The following is a 13,446-nucleotide window of genomic DNA, read 5'->3' as shown; positions in this document are numbered from 1 at the left end:
CCCAAAAAGGGTGCCACCGGACCAGTTGGAACGGCTTCCAACGATCCCCTTGACGGAGGCACATTGGTAGTCGATCCGGCCCGACCTGCGGGCGCTTCCCAGCCTTCAGCTGCTCACCCGAAGCAGAAAACCACGACCCAAAGGCCTAAAAAGATGAGGCAAATTTGGACTGAGGAGTCGGAGTCCGAACCAGAGGGTTTGGGCGTCCAGCCTGAAAGGTCGTAGCCTTACCAATCATTCCACTCGAGAGGGCCAGCTAGGGCTCGATCGGCATCTCCATCGCTCCTGGGGGTTCGCAGGCAAGACAACAGGCGACCGTAGTCCCTAGGAGGAGGTCGGGAAAGGAGTCGGCGGAGGGAACTCTACCTGTTATGGGCACAGACACCCCTATGCTGGAGTCAATGGGTTAGCTACCAGACCATCTGCAGCCAGTAGTCTTTGCTTTGTTTGAATGCGGGCTTGCGGAGGGTTTTGAGTAGTTCATGGCCTCCGGCACTACGGACCTAATAACCACGTCCTTCTAGCACCTGAGCCAGGTAAACGAGCTGCCCTCGGCGAGGACATTTGCTTTTGCGATATAAAGAACTAACTTTATTCTCTTCGTTATGCAGGCCCTGCTCTCTATGCACCTGTCCCTACAGAAGGTCTAGTTGGGGGCTGTTGAGGGACTGGTCGAGATGAGGGTAGAGAATACACGGCTCAAGCAGGAACTAGAGGCCGTGCGAGTAGATAGGGACTCGTCCATCGCTCAAGCAAAACAGCATTTGTCCGAAAGGGATGCTGCACTTTGCGCAGTGGACTTTCAGAAGTTCTAGCTGGAGAAACGTAGCGAGGAGGTGAAGGACCTCCAAAGGACCATGGCCAGACTCACCAGGGAGGCTGGCGAGAAAGACTAGGCACTGCAAACGACCTCTGAGCGGGCCTTGTGAGCGGAAAGGGAAAGGGGCGAGTTGTGGGAGAATACTGAGAGGTAGCAATCAGCGCTTGAGGCTGAGCTCCACTTTACTCGAGGTCGCGTCACTTCGCTAACTGCGGAGATGCAACAGCAGGAGGCAGAGATCGAGAGTAGGGCTGTAGAATGGATGATTCAGTCCATCTTTGCCCTCTAGACGAAAAACCCTGAGATGGATCTGTCCGACCTCCTTGAGGAGTATTGGACGAACTTGCTTCCATGGCACGGGCCGAGGTTGAGGAAGCGGCTCGGGGACTCGACCTGGAAGAAGAGCATCCAGAGTTCGTTCTAGAGGAGCTCGCACCCGAACAAGCGGTCGGCGACTAGCCTGGGGATGAGGATCAGTGATTTCCTTCTGTAGTCTTTTTCTTATCTGCCCATGTACTTTCCCTTTTTTATTATGAATAAAGACGTCGCTTTTCACAATCTTTCATGAGTACTTACAATTTTCGTATTCTTACATATGAGATCACATTCTAACTGTTTACAATAACATTGGTACAAGTTTATGTGAACAGAATTGTATACATGGGAAAATGATTACAAAAGAACAGAATTGTACACTTAATATTTACAAAGATTAAGAAAAGTAAAATCTTTACAAGGAAACAATTGAGTTCAGAATTACTGATAATATGGTCGAAGATGTTCAACATTTTAAGCTTGCGGTACTTCGGACTATTTAGCCTTTTAAGATGATAAGTCCTCGGTCTTATCACTTTGGCGATGCGGTATGGGCCCTCCCAGTTCGGTCCCAAAACTCCCGTACTTGGTTCTCTAGTACCGAGAAAGACTTCCTTTAAAACGAGGGCACTGACCCGGAAGTCTCTTCTTCTGACCTTAGAGTCAAAGAACTTTTTTGGGCGTTGCTGATAGACTGCTATTCTTAGCTCAGCCTTGCTGCGATGTTCTTCAACTAGATCCAGACTTGCGCGCATGAGCACTTCATTGTCGGCTTCGTCGAACAGGTCCCTCCGAAGTGAATCGGTCCATACCTCCATAGGGATCATCGCTTCACAATCATATGCTAGCGAAAAAAGGGTTTCTGAGGTAGAGGTTCTAGGAGTTGTCCTGTATGCCCACAGGACTTTAGGAAGGTCGTCAACCTAATTTCCCTTGGCTGCACCAAGTTTGGCCTTTAGAGTGTGCTTGATGGCTTTGTTGACAGCTTCAACTTGACCATTTGCTTGTGGTCTTGCAATTGAGGCAAACTTTTTGTGGATACCCAGCTCGTCGCAAAACTGCTTGAATTCCTCGTTATCGAACTGCTCACCGTTGTCAGATATGAGGGTATGAGGAATCCCATAGCAGCACACAATGTTTTTGAAGACAAAATCCTTGAGCTTTTTGGTGGTGATTGCGGCTAATGGTTCTACTTCGTCACACTTGGTGAAGTAGTCTACTACGACCATCGCATATTTGACTCCCCCTTTACCAACTGGCATGGGACCAATGAGATCGATTCCCCACATGGAGAATGGTTAGGGGCTGGTCATGGTTATCAGCCGGTGAGAAGGAGCTTGCGGTATGTTCGCGAACCGTTGGCATTTGTCACACTTTTTGACAAAGTTGTAGGTGTCTTCCTCGATCAGGGACCAGTAATATCCTTGACGAACAACTTTATTGGCAAGAGATCGTGCGGCTATGTGATTACCGCAGATCCCTTCATGTATCTCTCGCATGATGTAGTCTGCTTCTTCGCCGGTTATACATTGGAGAAGGGGGGCTCTAAACCCTCGCCTGTATAACTGGTCTCCTATTAGTGTGTAACGAACAACTCTTGTTCGCAAGGTCCTTGCTTCGACCTTGTCGTTGGGCAAGACCTCATCTCGAAGATACTGAATGATAGGGTTTATCCAGGAAACTGATTTTGCTGTATTGACGACCTATTCGGTCAAGCTAACACTAGGAGCCTCTATGAACCAAACAAGAATAATTTCCTGTGCATCTGAGTCTAGTAATGAGGCTATCTTTGCCAAGGCATCTGCCATAGAATTGATATCTCTAGGAATCTGTGTGATCGTGAAGTGCTTGAATGGCTCGAGTGTGGCCTTAGCTTTCTTTAGATAGCTGATCATATTTTCTTCCTTGGCCTGATATTCCCCCAAAATCTGGTTGACAACCAACATGGAGTCATTGTGGATACTGATTGCGGTTGATCCCATTTCTATGGCCAACCGCAACCTAGTGAGCAGAGCTTCATACTCAGCCTCATTATTGGTCGTTTTGAACCCAAACCGGAGGATGTCATGAGAGTTCCCTCGGGACTTAAGAGGAGAAGACTTGCCCCGGCCCTCTTCCTGTTCGATGATCCGTCGACGTCTAAGCTCCAAGTTGACAGATTCTGAATAGTTTCCTGGCTGACTTCGCTGGCTTGTTTCTTGGATTCCTTGATCGGATGATATGAGAATTCCGAAATGAAATCAACAACAGCTTGCCCTTTGATAGTTGCTTTCGGTCTATATTGCAGATCGAACTGACTTAGTTCCATGGCCCATTTGAGCAATTTACCCAATGCCTCTGGTTTCTAGAGGATCTGCCTGAGTGGATAACTTGTCATTACATGGATTGTATGGGCGTGGAAGTAAGGTCGTAACTTTCGGGAAGCGATCAGGAGGGCATCATTTCTGGATACCGCATCTCGACATCTAACAAACGCTTGCTCACTAATACACTGGCAACTGAACCTTGCTCTCCTCCCAAACCAAGGCTACACTGACCGCGTATTGAGAGACAGACAGATACAGGAGGAGGATCTCTTGCGGGAGAGGCTTGGACAGAAGATGTGGCCTTCCGAGGTGCTCTTTAATGCTCTGAAATGCCTGTTCGCACTCAAGAGTCACTCAAACTTCTTATTGGCCCTGAGAATGTTGAAGAATGGCAAACAGTGATCTGTTGCCCTCGATATGAAGCGACTAAGCGCCGCTATTCGCCCATTAAGACTTTGAACCTGTTTTCGTTGGTCGGGCTTTTCATGTCGAGGAGAGCTTGGATTTTCTTGGGGTTGATCTCTATTCCCCGCTGGTTAACCATGTACCCAAGGAATTTTCCTGAGGATACTCTGAATGGGCATTTGAAAGGATTGAGCTTCATTCTGTATTCCCGGAGGATGTCGAACATCTCAGTGAGATGTGCTATGTGATCTGAAGTCACATGCGACTTGACTAGCATGTCATCAACATAGACTTTCATTGACTTCCTAATCTGCTCAGAAAACATTCAATTAACTACCACTGGTAAGTTGCACCAGCATTCTTTGGGCCAAATGACATAACTCTATAGCAATATAACCCCCAATCTATTACAAAGGAGGTATAATCTTCGTCCGGCGCATACATCAGAATTTGATTGTATCCCAATTATGAGTCCATAAAACTCAACAGCTCATGCCCAGAGGTGGCATCCACGAGCTACGGGCACAAGCTGGTCGATCCTTGGTAGGGGAAAATTGTCCTTGGGGCAGACTTTATTGAGGTCGGTGAAGTCCACACAGGTCTGCCACTTGCCATTAGATTTCTTTACTAGAATTAGGTTGGCAACCCAGCTTGAGTAGAGCATTTCTCGGATGGACTCATTCTGAAGGAGGTTATCTACTTTGATTTTCAAGGCAGCATACCGCTCTGGATCCATCGCCCTTCTTTTTTGGCGGACCGGTTTGGCTTCACTATCAATGTTCAAGGCATGGCAAATGACGTTCGGGCTGATCCTAATCATATCGGCATGCGTCCATGTGAACACATCAATACTTTCTCTGAGGAAGCTGATCAGGTCATTAGAGAGTTGGGGGTTGAGATTGCTTCCAATCCTCAACACTCTGCTCGGCTCGCTCTGGTCAACCGACACTTTTGTTAGATCCTTAACTGGCCCGTTGACAGGGTATTCCTGGATACAAGGATCCATATTATCCTCGACTGGGCCAGACTGTGGTTCGATCCAATTGATCGCCATTGCTTGTTTGGGAATGCCACGCGAGAAGTCTTTCCCCTTGCACGCCATCTGCACTGCCTTCACATAGTAGTCGCGAGATACGCGCTGAGATCCGCTTACTTCCCCTATCCCTGTCGGGGTAGGGAACTTCATCTTGAGATGGTAGATCGAAGTGACTGCTTTGAAGTTCCTTAATAGGAGTCGCCCTAAAATGCCATTGAAAACGGATGGGCAATCCACTACTAAGAATTCAGTTATTTTGGCCACCTCGTCAGAGTCACCCAGCATGACTGGAAGCAAGATCGTTCCTTTGGGGATCAGATGATCCCTTGTAAAACCATATAGGGGGATCGAGGTGGGCTTCAGGTCGGCCTCATCCAATTTCATTCTCTTGAAAGCTGGCCGGAATAAGATGTTCACAGCGCTTTCGTTGTCCACCAACATTCTATGGACGTCAAAGCGCCCTATTTGGGGCGTGATAATGAGAGCATCATCATTGGGATGATGCAATCAGATTGCATCTTTTTTGGAGAAGGTGATTTCCTCCTCCCTGCGAACCTTTGGTGGTCGCTGCGTCATGTTCATCACACTGATGGGGTCGTGATGGGCTACGTGAGCATATCTTTCTTGGGCACCTCGCGAGTTTCCTCCGAGGTGCTGTCCTCCAAAGATTATTCCCACGTTACAAACACCCTTGCAATCACGACACTTCTTACTTGGTTCCTCTTGATTTTTCTCCCTTACGGGAGCAGAGTCATCAACATACTCTTTGAAATGCCCCTACTTGATAAGATTTTCGATTGCCTGCTTGAGAGCTCGGCACTCATCGGTGTGATGCCCATTGTCCCTATGATAATGATAGTATTTTTTACTGTTTTTGGATAAGGAGGGACCTTTCATGGGCTCAGGCTCTCCGAGCAGACCGGCCTCTTCTAATTTATCAACAATGGCCGAAACAGATGCATTCAAAGGGGTATACTGAGTCATGTCACGATCGCGACGAGGAACTGGAGCATAAGACTTTTTGGGCTCGAACCGAGGTTTCTTTCCTTTTCATTGATCGTCATTAGCCTATCTACGATCAACTCTCCTATTTTCCCCCCGACCTAGTGCATTGCCAGAAGTGCCGGGGTTGTGGCTGTGGAGTGTCGCCACGAAGCTCTCAATACAGAGGTATTTCTTTGTAAGGTTGTAAAAGCGAGTGAGAGAGACATCGTCCTTTGATTACAGCTCCTTTCACAGATCTGTCTGTGGATGAACTCCCACAATGATTAGAGTCCGAATGGACTCTTCGGAAGTGTGAGCTACTTTATGGAGCTCTCTATGGAACCTATCGATGTAAAATTGGAGGGATTCATTCCTCTCTTGCCTTATGTTGCTAAGGTAGCTCAAAGGCGTTGAGAACTTCCTATTCACTTGGAAGTGCCTCAAGAATGTCGAGCTCATCTGATTCCACAAACTGATTGATCCCGCCGGGAGCGACCTGAACCACTGCTTAGCGTGAGATGTAAGAGTTACTGCCAAGCATCGGCATTTTGCCAAATCAAAAACTTGATGAAGTTCCATCAGGTTGTTGAATTAGTATAAATGATCCTGCGGATCAGAATTTCCATCAAACGCCCGCATATCGGGCATTATGAATCTGGACAGGAGAGGGGCGGCTAACGCAACCAGAGAAAAGGGAGACGCTTCTACGACCTATCCTTGCTCATTTTGTTGAGCTTTTAGCTGATCCAGAACTCGCTATAGCTCCTCAATCTAAGGCAATGGAGCCATCTGGAGATTGCTTTCCCCCATGCGGGTTCGACCCTCGTGATTGCGATTGAGGAAAGTCCGGAGGTCAGATTCCTCCTCGCCTTAACCAGTAGTTCCGGCCGCTCTCGACACACGCTGGCTAGAGCCGTATGATGGCGATGAATAGTCCGGGGAACCTTCCTCACCTCCGCGGTGGTACGAACCAACCCACGGATGGTAGGAACTTCCCGCGCGACGACAATCAAGGTCGTCATTCTGGCGATGATGAGAATCGCCCCGCCCGTACTTTTGTGGGAATGCTCGCGCGATGTGGCATGGGACGACTCGTGATGTGACCTGTCACCGAGTCTTTGAGCCATGGGTATTCCCTAGTTAGTAAATACGGGTACGGCAAAAAAAGGGTACGGGTATAATACGGCAAATGGTGAAAAATACGTTTATAAAAATTCAGCCATAAAATTTGGATAGGAAAAATATGGTATGGGTTTATACGGGTTTAATACGGTGTATTGTCAATAATACGTTTTGAAAAATACGGCAATATTAATCTTAGTTTTAACACTTTTATGGACTACCTGGTTAAAAGCAAAGTATTCAATTAACCAATAACACAAATACACAATATATAACTGATATTCAAATTATAGTCTCCAGACTCAAACACAATATTTAGCCAAGATTCAACTATAGTGTCAAATTAAACACATAAGTCATAACAAAATCAAAATTCAAAGTCGAATAAGAGCTCCAAACAAATAAAATACACAAATAATACAACAAAGATTCAAATTATAGTTTGTAACAATAACTTACAAAGTACATAAACAACAATAAGTCAACAACAACTCAAAAAAGAGCACTGATTTTTTACTGATTTAATTGGTAAGTAAGCTGTTAAATTTTTTACCTATATATATATATATATATGAAGCAACTATAAGATAGATAAGATGCCTTTTATTCATACCATACTTAAAGATAACCATGAGACTAACCTCATGGCATACAATGCTGCAAATAAATAAAATATTAAAAGAAACCAAACATGTTTCAAACCAAATGACAGACACATTATGATAAATAAAATTAAAGACTCAAACACCCTAAGGCATGAATAAACTAAACAACCTGTGTTCTGGCAGACACCCTTTTCAACATTCTAAACCATCAAGGATTTCAGTAAAATATGTCTGAATCCAGGATGATTATATCCATGAGGAGGCACCATATTCAGATTGAAGCCAGCAGACTGAAGATCAAATGGAAGATTAATCCCTCCACCACTTGATGAACTCGCTCCAAGAAACTGTGGAGGACCAGAATTCTAGATCATAATCTTCTCAGCTTGCTTTGCCGCATTCTTCTTCAGCTCCTCTAGCGCCACTTTTAACTGCTCAAGTTGTGGAAAACTAAGGTCTTCAATCGGATTCTCCCACCAGCACTGAGCCTGAGAAGCCTTCCTCATCTGAATAAGCTCTTCAATCGGATTCTCCCACTAGCACTGAGCCTGAGCTAAGAAAGAAGAACTGCTGACTGTCGAAGAACGACTAAATGAGATTTGTTTTAATTTTTTGTAAAAACCCACCAAAACAACGTCGTTTTGGGGGTGTGAGATTTTGTTTTTTTTTTTTTTTTTCAAAAATTCGCGAATAATTCGCTAATTATATGGGAAACCTTATTATACGCAAATTATACAACAGATTTTACAAAATACGTATATGCGTCTTTTATACGCGAATTATATGGTTGTCCATACAATTCACGTATAATATGCGTTTTTACTAACTAGGGGGTCTTCTACCTGGGGTGCGGTCGGTGTTCATTAGTCCCTCGGGTCCTTTAGGCCGGTTGTTCGCCACCTGTTTTCCCTTCCTTTGACGTGCTGTAGTGCGAGCGGCACGGGCTATCGCCCTTTTTTGCACATTCATGCGACCTGCAGGCGTTTTAAGCAGTGGTACCGGCTCATTTGATTCGGGTGGTGCAACCCGATCCAAACGGTCCAACCTTTGGTTGACCGCTTGGAGAGTATTGTTGGACCTCTCCAGGTAGCTCATGACGGCTGGGTCAAGCTGTGAGCTTGAAGGAATATCCCCCACGAGATCTTGCGGGACTGGGGGCACTTAAGAAGAAGTGTCCTCTTGCACCTGGGGGATTTCTCCCTCACCACAGTTGGTTTGCTCAGATTCGAATCTGCGAGCCATTTGCTATTGTAGGACCGACTAGTTAGAGATTCTCCTAATGAAGGACGAGTACTAAATCAGGCCCTCCTTCTAGTGTCAAATTATTGATGCGTGATTTTGACACCAACTAAACACACGTGTGAAATGCTGAGCTGACCCAGAGAATACACGCGAATGGGGGTATGAGAATGGATAAAAGATGGAGAACGATGTTTAAAGTGGTTCGGATGCTTAAAAAAGCGACTCCTACGTCCACTGATATTGTATTAATATATTGAGGTCAGGTCGCGCTCAGCGAGCTGACTTACAAGTGACTAAAAAGAGAAAATATGTATGCTATTACAGAGAGAAATTAGCTAATCCCACAAACGGGAGAGGAGCCATTTATTTATAGGGGGGTGGATTGAGGTAATGATTATTAAATCAGGAAGTGGGTCAGATTTCCGTCCAAATCCTTCCTTGCACCCCGTTATTCACCTGCCCGAGTGATTTTACTCGATTCTCGTAAGGATTGGACACATGGATCACCTCCAGCCTTTCACCAGCCTGACTCGCACCTACTACATTGGCAGGAGCACGCCTCTTGCGTCAGCGTATGACGTGGCTACACCTGAATGGCACTTGAACTTACCTAAGCTCTGACCACTTGCGCTGACAGGGTTCTACGTCAGCCCTATTTTTCCAGGCATAACAATTTTCATTGTCAATTCTTCAATTTTTTCTGTCATTAAATAAATCAAAGTTTTCGAATTTGTATTATAATAGTTCTGTCAAAATTTTCTATCACGATAATTTGATCCAATAGAATTAATCAATATTTGAAACGTTTTTTTACCTAAATTATAACGCATTTTTTTATGCCTTTTGATGTAAAACTCAAAAAGTTTAACTGCGAAATTTCAATCTAATACTTTGGATGGCTGAGACTCAATATAACTTACATAATGCATTTTAGAATTGACACAATTTGTATAAAATTTTAACCGTTCAAATACATTAATTTAAAAACTTAAAAATTGTGTTAAATTTATGTAAAAGTATATATTAACATAAATTTGACAAATACATTGGGCCGTTGACATTTAAAATTTTGAATAGAATTTTCAAAAGTAGTTTTTAGATGTCATTTTAGCACTTATATTAAAATAATTTGTTTTCTTCTATTTTTTATAGTTTTAAATTTTAAGAATAGTTTAGAAGTATTTTATCAAACACATTTTTAAAGATTAAAAGTATTAAGATTTTTCAAAGTGAAAATGCCTTCTTCAAATTTCACTTACTAATTAAATTTATACTCAATATGTTTCCATAATTTTGAAAAACTAATACATATAACCTTTATAAAATTGAGTACACTAATATTAGATTAAATTAAAAATAAAAATAGCATGAAAAATAAAAAGAAAAACACAACTTATATGACTTACTAATGAAAATACTTTCCAGAAATCATTTTTCCTATCAATTTTCAGCAATATTTTTGGTTTTAATTGTACTTTCCTTTTTCATGTAATTAGGCATTGATATTTTGATTCTATATTGAGTATAAGCTATTTTCCAAAATTATGAACATTATTTGATAATTATTTAATTTTTAAATAACTTAATAATGAGTTTACTTAGAAAAAAAAAAAAAAAAAAGAATAATCATATAATCATATAAAGAGTACTTAAAAAGTGCATATAATTCAATTAATTTCTCTATTATATCTTAATATCGAAAATTATTTCTCAATCATAAATAAAACTTAATCTTAAATTTCATTTTTAATTAGTTCTAGCCTTATCCTAAAGGACAAATAGCACATGCTTTGCTCATTATATATTTATATTACAATAAAATCCTTTAAATAATAATAATAAAAGAGATTATAATATTTTTATTTTTTGGGGTTAGCAAAAGCCTAAATCTAAATTAAGAGATGCAATGAACTTCATAAGCACATGCCTCCCATTTGAAGAAACAACAAAATAAATGCAAATTCTATAGCTCAAATTGATCCAATTTTAGTTGTTTCTAAGAAGAGGCAATTATATTATTAGCTTTTTTGTTTTCCTTTAAAGGGAAAGAATCCAAACATGTCAACTTCTAAGTTGTCGATCACAAAAGCAGAGTTTAAATTTTTGTTAAATCTACTAAAATATCAACCAGCATGATGGTTAATTAATTAATTAACTTTGATTCAAAGACGCTCTTTAATTAATTAACTTTGATTCAAAGACGTTCTTTAATTAATTAGATGCCGTGTATCTAAGCTAGCTAAAAGAAAGGATTAAAACTTGAGATACTTTAACTCTTAATTGTATGATTAAGTAAGTTTTGGTGTAGGTTGTGACACCTTAACCCAAACTTGAGATTATTTTTTAAGGAAAAGTGTTAATGATGGTTTAAAGCAAGATTAACTAATGGTTGGATGCTTAGCGTAAATAAATAAATCCCCAAGTATCATGGGCCTTTCTCATTAGGCTCATACAAAAGAGCAAATGACATGCTCCCACCCAAGGTTTAGTGAAATGGTAAGTTCTCACCCCTAGTTTCATATATTCCAGATTCTCACCCTTAAATTAACAGAAAATTGTTTAATGTAATAGTTAAAGGGTAAAATGGTCATTCTAAATCCCAAATCTCATTCGACCGGAATTGCATCCAGATTGGTGCGATTTGGCCAGAATTACATTAGGCTGGGTGCGGTTTCGACACCTAGACCTCCACCAAATCCAAACTTCATCTCTCCCTCCTCAAACCACATCAAACCCAAATCCAAACTTCATACTTCGAAATCAAAACACCCTAGATCCAAAAACTAAAATGAATCAAGAATCCAACAACACACAACTCATATCAAGCAAAGATCCAAACTTTCTCCACAAAAAACTCGAAACAAAAACCAAAAAAACAAGGAAGATCAGTCGCAAAACAACCAAAGGGGCAATGGACAACATTCAGCGAGCTACCAAACGTCGGGGTAATGGGAGTTTTGATGAGGGGGGCCGGTGATGTTGGGGGGAGGGGGGGTGACGAGTGGATTTTGGCCGTCGGAATTGGTCGGAATTCGACTTGAAAAAGTAGAACCCTAAACCTAGAGGCAGCCCACGATTGGTGGGAACAATCAGGTGGAAATCATGGGGGTTTTGGTGTACAGAGGACAGGGATGCTGGTGGTGGTGTCAGGTGGGATTGCTGTCGGAATCGACCAGAATTCAGCTTAAAAATATAGAACCCTAAACCTAGTGCCGACCAACGATTGGTAGGAGCAATCAGGTGGAAATCATGGGGGCTTTGGTGTAAGAAGGACGGGGACGCTAGTGGTGGTGTCGTAGGAGGCCAACAACGTAGGAATGGGAGGGCATGAAGATGGGAGAAGGAGGGGTGGATGAAGAAGAAGAAGATGGGAAAAGGAGGGGGAGATGAAGAAGAAGAAGATAGGAGAACAGTTTGGCAATAACACTTTTACATCTGTGTTAGAACCCAACAATCATAACGGTGTTAATTTAAGAGTGAAAATCTGAATTATATGAAACCAAGGGTGAGAACTTTCCATTTCGCTAAACCTTGGGTGGAAACATGTCGTGTGCTCCAAACAAAATAACCAAGGTAAGTTGGCTTCTTTCATTGTCAACTTAGCCCATACGAAATAGATCCAACCAATGTTCCATGGATTTAGAACGAGGAAATGATTTTTATCCCCCATATGTTCAATTTTAAGTGATGATATAATTGTAATACAAAAAAATTCTTTTTTCTTCCATACTTTTACATTAAAGCTTTATATTTGTAGTTATCAAAATTCAAATATAATTTTAAATAAGTCAAAATTAATAATAAAACATAATACAAAATTAATCAACATCGTTATCATATAATCAAGGTTTAATTTGTTTACAGAATCACAACCTCAAAGCTCTCATAATCAAATAATTACTTCAAATCCCACCTTGACAAAAGAAAAACCCAATTTCATTCCATTAAAACAAAACACCCGATATCACAAATTCAAATTGAGGCAATTTCGGGTTTTATTGTTTATTGTGGTTGATTTATATTTACTTTTAGTTTTTAATAACTAAAAATATAAATCTTTGAAGTAAAAGTATGGAGGAAAAAGATTACAAAAAAAAATATATTTTTTTTATGACAGTCATATCCTCACTTAAAATTAAAAATGGGAGTTAAAAAGAGAAAATTAGTGAGGTGGAGGTCAAATGTTTGGTATGCTCAATATTTTTTTTATTTTTTTTGTAAATTCATGCATGTATGGCCCTAATTATTCTATAATTAAATTAAAAATGATGATATGATATTATGCACAAGGCTACCATGTTTGATCATTTTAGTTTATTCTTTAATATTTTATACTAATATTAACATCAATAATATTACAAATTTTATGTTCTATATTAAAATTTAAGAGTTTTACATTTAAACTTACTAATATACTATTCAACTTGGTTTACAATTTTTTTTTTTCGATACCAAAAAGAAAATAAATATTTCATTGGTATTTATTAGAAATTTTTCTTTATCATTATTTCAATGGTGCAAGCAAGTCTACCATTCACATTGTGGAGTGTTTAATTAATTTCAATGGCATTGACTTGGAAATTAAGAAATCGAACTTCATTGACTAAAAAC

This window comes from Pistacia vera, unplaced genomic scaffold (genome assembly GCF_008641045.1).
Source record: "Pistacia vera cultivar Batoury unplaced genomic scaffold, PisVer_v2 Contig609, whole genome shotgun sequence".
Lineage (NCBI taxonomy): Eukaryota > Viridiplantae > Streptophyta > Magnoliopsida > Sapindales > Anacardiaceae > Pistacia > Pistacia vera.
Note: the sequence above shows the minus strand (reverse complement) of the source record.